The sequence below is a fragment of the Nilaparvata lugens genome, chromosome 2 (genome assembly GCF_014356525.2).
Source record: "Nilaparvata lugens isolate BPH chromosome 2, ASM1435652v1, whole genome shotgun sequence".
Classification (NCBI taxonomy): Eukaryota; Metazoa; Arthropoda; class Insecta; order Hemiptera; family Delphacidae; genus Nilaparvata; species Nilaparvata lugens.
This window is the reverse complement of record NC_052505.1, coordinates 96,107,734-96,120,085: the sequence shown is the minus strand read 5'-3', so window position 1 is coordinate 96,120,085 and position 12,352 is coordinate 96,107,734. Positions and strand designations below refer to the sequence as shown.

The 12,352-nt window shown below is 36.9% G+C and overlaps 1 long non-coding RNA gene across 1 annotated transcript; it reads left to right on the top strand.

The window, feature by feature from the left end:
* The first annotated feature begins 2,958 nt into the window (after positions 1-2,958).
* LOC120350067 lies at positions 2,959-9,065 on the top strand. Its single transcript, XR_005570592.1, has 3 exons — positions 2,959-3,029; positions 6,549-6,662; positions 8,949-9,065. It is a non-coding gene; the product is annotated as an uncharacterized LOC120350067 (long non-coding RNA).
* The last annotated feature ends 3,287 nt before the right edge of the window (positions 9,066-12,352 follow it).

The window sequence follows — 12,352 nt, the reverse complement described above, 5'->3', positions numbered from 1 at the left end:
AAGCACAGTTGCCAAGTTGTCGATAAGACTCAGTCGATGCAGTGTTTTCAGAGAGGAAACTACATATGCGTATCATGAGCTGTATAACACTCACTGAAGACTACGGAACGCTGTTCGCATTTGCAGGGCAACATCGCAGTCGCTGTATCCCTACTTCTCTCTGCTCTGCATATCCCTTAGAGATTCTTTTGGATAGATTATTATAATTAGGAATTTCTATTAATTAACCAACAGTCTGTTCATTTTGTTAATAACCTTTTTCATCTACAATTTTGCTTATTGCACATTTTGTGCCCTGTCAAAATTTTTAGTTCAGATTTATTTTCTATTCTCCACTTCACCAGGTTTTCTGAAGTTATTCTATTCAACAATTGCCGGTCGGCCGGTTGTTTTTAAACCTTCGTGAATGAGCTTATATGCGAAACTCAACTGTTTAGTTTTCTATTAATTAACCAACAGTCTGTTCATTTTGTTAATAACCTTTTTCATCTACAATTTTGCTTATTGCACATTTTGTGCCCTGTCAAAATTTTTAGTTCAGATTTATTTTCTATTCTCCACTTCACCAGGTTTTCTGAAGTTATTCTATTCAACAATTGCCGGTCGGCCGGTTGTTTTTAAACCTTCGTGAATGAGCTTATATGCGAAACTCAACTGTTTAGTTTCTTGATAACATTTTAAGCACGCTAGAATGACATGCTTCTATTTTATCAGGATTTGTAACATGAAACCAAAAGCATGAATGGGAAGTGGCAGTCTGCATACATTTGGAAGAGTGAGACGAATATATGCGATAGGCCACATCCTCCCTAGGCAAAACATCTCATTTGATAACTTTTATAATTTAAATTGTAACATATACAATGTGAACATAAATATTGCATTTGCTTTTTTGGATGTATTTGATTTTATTTATTTTTTGAATAAAGAATTTATTTTGAATTTTGCTAATCTGTGATTCAATTAACTATAAACAATTAAATGATTTTCTAATTTCTTCAAAATTCCAACAAGTTTTACGAAATTAATTATTGAATTTCACTCATACTTATGGCGAACGTACACCGACAGACGGAAGAAAAATTCTTCCTCAAGTTGTTCAAATGTAGCATCTCTCACAGATGTTCATTGCTCACATCTGCATGCAGACGTTTGATTTTTATCAGTCTGTGCTGCTATGCAGTATAAGATTAAGCATTTTCGCACATGCTTATTTGCTATTTCCAATCAGCTCCCCCAGATGGCACTTTGCCATGGGGTAAAAATGCCTACAATGATTTGCTTTGTATACTGTCTTTTTATGAAATAATTGAATAAAGGCCATGTATTTTAATTTATTAATTATAAGCCTTAATACTTCTGACAAAAAGTATTTATGAATGACCATGCCCACTTAGAATAGTTTACAGTGTTGGTGACCTTATATACTTGGAATGATTTTCTTTGTTGCTAACCTTATACACTCAGTTTCCTGTGTAAGTCAGTGTGAAGTCCAGACTTCCCTGTGTAAGATTTTACTGAGCTTCAATCGTTTGTGTTATGCTACTGTGTATATTGGTTGAATTTTATAGGCTAATGTAAATTCATTTCAGACTTGATTAGAATTTGGAATAAAACATTTATAGGCTGAAACCCTGATTTTTCATACTGTATTCCATGAATAGAGTTATAGAAAGAAGCACAGTTGCCAAGTTGTCGATAAGACTCAGTCGATGCAGTGTTTTCAGAGAGGAAACTACATATGCGTATCATGAGCTGTATAACACTCACTGAAGACTACGGAACGCTGTTCGCATTTGCAGGGCAACATCGCAGTCGCTGTATCCCTACTTCTCTCTGCTCTGCATATCCCTTAGAGATTCTTTTGGATAGATTATTATAATTAGGAATTTCTATTAATTAACCAACAGTCTGTTCATTTTGTTAATAACCTTTTTCATCTACAATTTTGCTTATTGCACATTTTGTGCCCTGTCAAAATTTTTAGTTCAGATTTATTTTCTATTCTCCACTTCACCAGGTTTTCTGAAGTTATTCTATTCAACAATTGCCGGTCGGCCGGTTGTTTTTAAACCTTCGTGAATGAGCTTATATGCGAAACTCAACTGTTTAGTTTCTTGATAACATTTTAAGCACGCTAGAATGACATGCTTCTATTTTATCAGGATTTGTAACATGGAACCAAAAGCATGAATGGGAAGTGGCAGTCTGCATACATTTGGAAGAGTGAGACGAATATATGCGATAGGCCACATCCGCCCTAGGCAAAACATCTCATTTGATAACTTTTATAATTCAAATTGTAACATATACAATGTGAACATAAATATTGCATTTGCTTTTTTGGATGTATTTGATTTTATTTATTTTTTGAATAAAGAATTTATTTTGAATTATGCTAATCTGTAATTCAATTAACTATAAACAATTAAATGATTTTCTAATTTCTTCAAAATTCCAACAAGTTTTACGAAATTAATTATTGAATTTCACTCATACTTATGGCGAACGTACACCGACAGACGGAAGAAAAATTCTTCCTCAAGTTGTTCAAATGTAGCATCTCTCACAGATGTTCATTGCTCACATCTGCATGCAGACGTTTGATTTTTATCAGTCTGTGCTGCTATGCAGTATAAGATTAAGCATTTTCGCACATGCTTATTTGCTATTTCCAATCAGCTCCCCCAGATGGCACTTTGCCATGGGGTAAAAATGCCTACAATGATTTGCTTTGTATACTGTCTTTTTATGAAATAATTGAATAAAGGCCATGTATTTTAATTTATTAATTATAAGCCTTAATACTTCTGACAAAAAGTACCACAATGTTACCACCACCACATTATCCTTTTCTACTTCCAAGAAATTCTAATTTACTTCTAATATTAATTATTGTTATGAGTTTTTATCTCTTTTGCAACTTGATGAATATAATATCAAATGCGTTTATATTTACAGGATCAGAGAAAAAAGCAAAGCTCCTTCCTTCGGAAATAGATTCAAGATCGCTCAATCTACCAGTTCAGGTAATTTTGGGTTGTGATTTTATGACTCACTCTTAAATAATTTGATTAAATTGTTGAATATAAACTTATCTTCCTCAGAAACCATATGCTCCCAAGCGTTGATCTCGTGGAGATGTCGCGTGCACGTGTGGTGATGCCACGAGTATTAAAACAGGCTGAGGTGACTATCCATTTTAGATTCAACGAAAATGAGAGATGGATGTTGGTGGAAGAGGAGTTTCCACATGACAAAGCAGAGTTTGGGAGTTATCTGACCTGGCTGGAGTACTATGTCAAGTGTATTCTGAATGCATAATGTGCTCTACCAGATCAACTAAACTTCTATTCTTGAGAGCGGGAATTTATACCTGAAACCAGAGGACATCGGATTTGAGAGCTGTTACTCTTTTATCCCTGCAACAAGAATCTGTGACGTTTGGGATATACTATATCCAATAATTGACATACAAGAGTATTCTCAAATAATTCAGATATTTTCGCAGATTGAGCATACAAGGCAAGATCAGTGTAATAAATTAATTGCCTTTTGAAAGTTTATCAGAATTAGTTCTCAAGTTATGAAGGCTCTGAGTGAGGATGTAAAAGAGAAGCAGCTCAAATGGTTCAGACATGTCACCAGGATGGAGGAATGTAGAGGTGTAAAGCAAGAACAATCCGGATGAACCTCATTTTTCTCAAATTATTGATTTCGTTGGTTATCAATTTCATCCACTGAACCATCAATTCAATTATGCATGCTTTCTGATTCCTTCATGAAATTTTATGGATATATTTGATTGAGGAGAAAGTTTGTTTCTTTTCTGGTTCTAAAATTTCTTCAATGAGTAGATATTTTTCAATAAATTGGGTAGGATATTTAAATTTGATTAGATGTAACGAACAATTCATTAAATTCATTCATTGCTATTATTTAAAATTCATCAAGTTTGAGTAGAACACCAATAATTACCAAAATTAATTGAGACTGAACCCCATTGGGTTAATAATACATTTGGATGATTGGATTTTGAAAAAGTAGTAAAGTTTTAATTTTCAAAAGTAATTTCTAAATAGTATAGACTATTTAAATTATAGTATCAATTGCTTCAATTGTTTTTTCAACTCCTGTGTGTTGATAGAGTTCCTGAATAAAAGTGAACTTTTTTTTGTCTCTTTGAATGTATTTTGGAGTTATATTGTTGCTGAAAGTTCTCTTATGGATGTCCTACAATAAGTGGCAATCTTGTGAGCCAATAGTGTGATCATTTTTTAATGTCATGAATACTGAGCTCATGGCATCTTCTCCAATATTCAATGATTTTCAGTACTTTTGTTCAATATTGCTCTTGATTATGGAAATATATAATATAAAATAATATATAATGTTTTATATATATATATATATATATATAATTTACCAGTTCATCGAGATTTTCTTTCAATGTTTTCTCTTTCTCAATAGGAGAGTGGTAGTGTGCTCTGAGTCTGTCTCCCAATATTTTTTCAAGTTTTGCTTGAAATTTTGAACGTCTGCCTCAGCTTCAGCAATTTTCTCGAGTACTTGCTCTCTTTTCTTAGAGGATTTATCTTTCTCTGTGACCGACATTTCAATGTATTTCTTGTATAGATCAACACTAATAGGCTCAGAATCGATTTACATCAAGAGTTTCATTCTTTTTCTCATTTCAAGTGCTTGATCATTTTTCTCCAATCTTCCAAAGATGATTGCGTTTCCGCAATGACAGTTTTCACTGACTTTGTCAAATCTATGTAACTTGATTTGTACAATTCATTATCATTATTTGTACCAATAACTTTGATATGATGTACCAATGATTTGTAGCAATTTTAGTGCTTGCATATTTTGAACTTTCATTTTCTTTTTAGTCGAAGAGTTGATGATCTTATAAACTGAGAATAATTCTTTATGAATGACCATGCCCACTTAGAATAGTTTACACTGTTAGTGACCTTATATACTTGGAATGATTTTCTTTGTTGCTAACCTTATACATTCAGTTTCCTGTGTAAGTCAGTGTGAAGTCCCTGCTCGTCGAGCTGGCAGCGGCCTTAGAATTATGATAATTATGATGAGTGGTGCGGCATGATTGTAAGTTAAACTAAACATAAAAAACATCGACGTTGATGGCACATAGAACTTGGAAAAAAAGATCAGATCTCATAATGGTTTTAAAGTGGCTAGAGATTAGTGGCCAGTATGAACATTTTTGTCGGTCGTCTTCTTCAGACTTTGAGAATCTGCTTCAGAAGATTGGACCAAGAATTTCAAAAAAGGATACTTATTTTCGCTATTCAATTTCTGCTCAAGACAGGAGACTATTCATTATATTTTACTGTTCATAATTGAAAAATTCGACTGACAAGTAAGGGTCCCAATTTCAAGCAATCTAGGAAAAGGTCACGTACTGTGTGTGTGTAGTGTGCAAGGATGTCTGTCATGGACCTTGCTTCCCAAATAACAAATGAAAATAGACACAACATCGTGAGAATTTGTGTGTATTTATGGCTTCAAAATTTTATAAAATAACTTAATCAATTCAATGCAGTGTAATAATTGTAATATTTTACTTTCGTTTAGTGTTTTAATTCTTCTAAATTTAAAATTTGCATCTCGTATTTATTTTTGGACGAAAATTGAGCTTGAACTATTTACAGTGAAAACATAACCTATTTTTATGGACATGTAACATCATCAAAATTTGGGAATGGAATAGTTTTGGGCCAAGCCTGTTGTTCCTACCCAATCATATTATTTTATATGATTTGTAATATTGTATCCACAAATAAATAAATAAATAAACATGTAAATAGTTCAAAGTGTACAATATTGTAAATAATTGAGTAAATAATAAAAAACTAAAAACTTTTGGTCTACAATTCAAAGACTCAAATAAGATGATTGCGTTGATGGGAGGTTGCTGTGCATGTACGGCTTTGAGCAAGTGAGCAGTGACCAGAAACCACGTGACTGGTGCACTAATACTTGCTCCCACCAAATGAATATCGAATTCTGGTTCACAGTTTTTGGTGCATAATTTTGAAATTAATTGTTTCAGAGCAGTGTTAACAAAATAATAAAGGTGTTACCAAAATAATCATTTCAGTTATTATTTATTGTATTCTGATTCACAGTTTTTGGCCCATAATTTTGAAATTAATTATTTCAGAGCAGTGTTAACAGAATAATGAAGGTGTTACCAAAATAATCATTTCAGTTATTATTTATCGTATTCTGGTTCACAGTTTTTGGCGCATAATTTTGAAATTAATTGTTTCAGAGCAGTGTTAACAAAATAATAAAGGTGTTACCAAAATAATCATTTCAGTTATTATTTATCATTATTGAATCAATAATAATTATTAATTTCTCTTTTGAGAAAAATTATTTCTCTTAAAAATTATTTTTCAAATTTATTATACAAGCTTGTCCAAGCCAATATTATTTTTTATGTATGCAACATACCTTATCAAAAATAAGGTTACTTGATTTATCTATTGATCCATTCATTTATTCGACAGGAGTGCCACACAAAAGAGGCACGAAAGGCGTGCAAAGATAAAAAAAGGCGAAGATTTGAGGATGCAATGGAGGTGGCCCAGGGATGAGGAGGTGCTAGGAGGAGGACATGCAAGGTAATTGCATGCCATTGTCAAGTGGATGAAAAAGAGTCGTTCTGTGTTGACATTCGGTCGGAAAACCAGGGGTCAGAGTCATGTAAACCATGGTCGTCATGTAAAACCAATGAATTCTCACAGGACTGCTGGTGTCATTATGAAAAGGTAAATCATTGTTGTCAGTTTCTTTAGTTGGTTAATGAGTATCAGTATGATCAGCATTGTTTTCACAAGGCAGAATATAATCATTAATATCGAAATAGAGCTACCAGCACCATAATCAATATTTTTCCTACAGCTACCTTGGAAAGTTGCTGTTCCTATACTGATTATAATACCCAAAGATTCACTTTTCTGCTCTAGTGCGGGAAATTTTTTCCTACACTCCAGATTGTCCAACTTGATATCAATTTTGAAAAACGTTTGTAGAGTAGCCAAAAGTCTATATGCTCATGAAATCATGTTGGCAACAGTGACAATCACCCACTATGACAATTCAAGTGTCAGTTTGGATAATCAATCCAAAAGTATCATTTCAAAATTAATCGTTGCATTTATAAAATATAATAGAATAAAATAATAATTTACTATAATGAATTAAGAAGTTCTTAACGGCTCATCCACACATTGATATTGACAATGGATTTGCTCGAATTTAGAATAAAGGTGATGGATGGGTTACTTTTGGTAGGAAGATCATTCCCCATCAAGATGGAATGTTCAACTTTCCTAGTGCGATGCCAAACATTTGGTCTGCATTAAGAAATCCATATTTCACTTCACATAGTGGTAAATGGTTATCCAAGCATTTTGTGTAGATGGGTTTGTTTTTTTTTATAGTTCTGTTGAAGTGCTCTGCCCACATTTCAGCTGCAGGAAATCTGTCCACTTCTCAGGCAATGGGAATTTTTTCGTCATACATGTCCAGATTCATCTTTAATCTGTCCACTATAAGGAAGGCTTTTCTCCACCGCAATAGATTCCTATGGGGAAGTCTAGAGATCTTACTGAATATACATTGTTCATAATTACTAATATTTGCCAAAGCTCTTTCGTTGAACTCTTGAATAGAGGTGTTCCATCTATGTTTATCAATAAAAAACCATCACCAAGAATTTTTTGAACAGTCTTTTGTTTTCCTCCATCTTCCCCCTCAAAATATTCAGTTTTGACTTGGCATCTTTGACAAATTTTGTTCTATAATATTGAACTAACTGTCTCTGTAACAAAATTCTTCCAAATTTATTTTGAACCCAATTCCAAACCTAGATGCGAGTAGTGGCCGGATGGTACAGAGATTAGAGATACTTCACGTGGGGTACTGATTAGCCATCTTGCATCAAACATACAGGGACGGTCTGGCTCAGCTGGGGGCCCTCGGCTATGGCTGATTGTGGGCCCCCACTGACGGATCTGGGGGGTTTGGAATACCCGCCAGCAATAGTTCCCGGGTACCCTCCCCCGTAAAGTTTTATATAAATTGATGCCTGATAACTGATTTTTTCTACAACTGGGCTGCGCAGAGAGGGAGGAAGATATTTTCTTCCCTTAATTGAAGAGTCATATGGGATAGACGTACAGTCTACTTGCATGAAACGGAATGGACTTCATGCCCCAAATTCGATGGGACACCTACTGAAATTCTTAACTCTGACTCTAACATCAATATACATATATTTTAATTTAATACACGTGAAGAATAATTTGAATGATTTTTAAATACATTTTCACCAACATGAATATTTGACCAGACATAGAGAACACCTAGTCACACAAAATATTAGTCTAAGTAAAACATTGAAAAATCATAAGTACCAGCAAAACCTACTATTCAATAAATTGCTGCTCACACTAAGGGGTCTACCGAATAAAAACTTCATTCCAATAGTATCCACTTGGTTGAAAAAAGAGCTTTTCACTCCCTTTAGATAGACCTAACTGATTTTACTGATCAGATATGAGAGAAATTTGATTCAGTGCAAGGTTGCAGAGAGAAGGTGGCTTCAACTTTCTGAAAAAAAACTCTCTGACATTGATGGAGGTGAGTGTATTTTACATCAAAACCAAAAATAAATTTTTTAGATGATGTGACAAATCTTTCACTTTTAAAAGACATAATTTTTGTTAATCAGTTTGATTAAAATTACTTGAATCAACGATTCACTGCACGAATTGATTATTATTCATGACTTCATTTGTATGGGTACAGTTCAAAAATGATATTACCTTTTTTATCAAAAAATAAATGATTGTAGAACCTAAAATTGTAGTTCCTTGAATTGAATTTGTAATAATTGATTGCAGTGACTCGGAACAACGTAACGAGGATAACGTACAGGATTGTCTGGGCAGACGGGCGTGCCAGCTGGTAGGGCAAAGCCCGCCTAGTCCCTCGGTCAAGGGACGACGCCCCGCCATTGGCGAGCAAGAAAATGCGCGACTTCGTGATGCAAGTGAGTGCACCTAATCAATCAGTTTATATCTATAGTATAGTATGTGATGTACCAAAGGATTGTATAGCCCTCGAATTATAAATCAATTTATTCATAGGCCGTTATACGAGCAAAATAAATTCCATCACTGGGAAAGCACCACAATCTTATCTGAGGCAGATAAACGACGGTTATCTGACCTACAAAGGATGAAACTAATAAATCAGTAATTATATACCTTTTCAGGAACATATCCAACATCTAAATGTAATATTTTCTCGCCTCAACCAAGAAGAGTATGACATCCAGATGGTGAATTTGATGGAGTCCTCGTCGGTCTACAAGGTGCCCCTAGACCAGGGCTCCTTCGACAACATGCAGAGCAAGAACACTATCAGAGCGATCTTCCGTGCCCTCCGAGACGGGATTCAACACCATATACAGGACGCCGAGTTCAATCACTATTTCAATGTGTTATTCGATAGTATATTCAGGCAGCCCCCCGTTGTAAAAGTTGGAGCGAGAGAGACTACGTGAGAGAATGGCGTCCCCAGCGGTTGGCGGTGGACTGCTCTCCTCAACACTATGTTAAACTTGTGCGGCTTTTTTGTTATCGTTGACCTCGCGCAAGAAGAGAAGGGGAGTCGGGTGAGCTACGACAATCTTATCGCCCAGGGTGACGATATACTATTTACAACGACCAACTACAGTGACGCTGTCAGAATCGTAGAGTGGTACGCCCATATAGGGTACGATGTACACCCTGAAAAAACATATATTTCCCGTGTCCGAGCCGAATTCCTACGAAAATCATATGAGCCGAATACTATCACAGGCTATAGGGCAAGAAGTATGCTCTCCATTTTGTATTGAAATCCCATTAAAGTTCCTGAATTGATAAAGCCCATGAGGCTGTACGGGCGCATATCCGTCTGGAGTTTGCTAATTCAGCGAGGGGCGGACGCTGACAAGGTAGGATCGTTAATGCTTGAGGATGCCAGACAGGCGGGCGTAGAAAAAGATAAAGCACTGGGCTTCATGCTCCTCCCGGCGGCATACGGCGGTGCCGGCGTTCCCCACCAGTGTCAGCTTGGCAATCGTTTACGGACAGAGTGGGATGGAAAGTACTGGCGACCGTCTTGGATCGCAGAGCCAAACAAGACAAACATCCGCCTTGGTAAGTGGAGCAGCAGGCTCGCCCGCTATGAGATTGAGCTCAAGGGCAGCATTAGGACGGCATTCAAACAAAATCTGCTCCAAACATGGGGCTATACTCCGCTACTTTTGACAAAAGAAGTCCGGCTAGACTGGGAGGAGGTAGACGTGCGCGCACAACTACAGGTATTCCACGAATGTGACCCGGTCCCGGACCCCGATACGTTATGGAACATCCAGGGGGTAGCTGTTCAAGCACTTCCTTTCATCAAACAGCAAATCATCGAAGACCAATCGGAGGCGAAGTACATCCACCCTGAGTTTGTCGACTGGCTGAAAAGCTACAAAAAGAGAGTCAGCAGGGCAGTCTACAGGCGCTACCTTTTAGGCCAGGTGAACATACCAGCTCCAGCATGAAGCTCAAGCTATCCAAATGCAAATTTTTCGCTGACAAAGTGACCTATCTAGGACACATTATCACCCCCGAAGGGATCAGTCAAGATTCAGAGAAACTGAAAGCAATAAGAGAAATCCCATCCCCCAATAACTGTAAACAGCTCCAACGCTTCATTGGTTTTCTCCAATTTTATATAAAATTCAATGCTCCTATGTCCCATTACACAGCTCAGCTTAGCCATGTGTTATCATCCAGCAAGCCATGGAAATGGGGTGATCAGGAAGAAAAAGTTTTTGAAGAGTTGAAGGAAGCTTTCCTGAACACTGTAGTGTTGAAACACCCTCCTCATCAACAAACCTAAATAAAATAAGGGACTGTACCGATGAATTATTACAAAACTTATTATTTACCATCAGCAACAAAACAGAATGGGAACCCAAACTTGGAGAAGAAGTAAAACAAGTTTTTCTCCGAAACAGATATGTATTTTCGGAACAACCTGGGTTGGCTAACCATTTCCAATGTAAGTTGAAAGTAAAGCCCCATGAACATTACTTCAAAAAATCCTATCCCATTCCGTTTGCACATCGACAAGCTGCCGCAGTCAAAATAGCTCGGATGGAAGAACTAAAGATTATCGAGCCCTCCACTTCACATTACAGTTTGCCAATCACATGTGTTGCTAAAAAGGATGGAACTACCCGATTGTGCATGGATGCCCGGCAGCTAAACGCCATACTAGACGACGACCGAGAGTCACCCTCACAGATCGATCAAGCACTCCAGACATTTCATGGAAAATGGTATATTCCACCGTCGACTTGAGTGCAGGGTACTTGCAGGTAGAAATTGCTGAAGAATTGAGAGACTACCTTTCCTTTTTATTCAACGGTAGAAATTTGAGATTCACCCTGCTTGCATTTGGTATCCGAAATGCCATGTCAGTATTCATCAGATGTTTGAGACAATCACTGGGAGAGGATATCATTGATTTTTGTACACTTTACATAGATGATGGGATAATATCCTCCGCAAACGTTCAGGAACATATCCAACATCTAAATGTAATATTTTCTCGCCTCAACCAAGAAGAGTATGACATCCAGATGGTGAATTTGATGGAGTCCTCGTCGGTCTACAAGGTGCCCCTAGACCAGGGCTCCTTCGACAACATGCAGAGCAAGAACACTATCAGAGCGATCTTCCGTGCCCTCCGAGACGGGATTCAACACCATATACAGGACGCCGAGTTCAATCACTATTTCAATGTGTTATTCGATAGTATATTCAGGCAGCCCCCCGTTGTAAAAGTTGGAGCGAGAGAGACTACGTGAGAGAATGGCGTCCCCAGCGGTTGGCGGTGGACTGCTCTCCTCAACACTATGTTAAACTTGTGCGGCTTTTTTGTTATCGTTGACCTCGCGCAAGAAGAGAAGGGGAGTCGGGTGAGCTACGACAATCTTATCGCCCAGGGTGACGATATACTATTTACAACGACCAACTACAGTGACGCTGTCAGAATCGTAGAGTGGTACGCCCATATAGGGTACGATGTACACCCTGAAAAAACATATATTTCCCGTGTCCGAGCCGAATTCCTACGAAAATCATATGAGCCGAATACTATCACAGGCTATAGGGCAAGAAGTATGCTCTCCATTTTGTATCGAAATCCCATTAAAGTTCCTGAATTGATAAAGCCCATGAGGCTGTACGGGCGCATA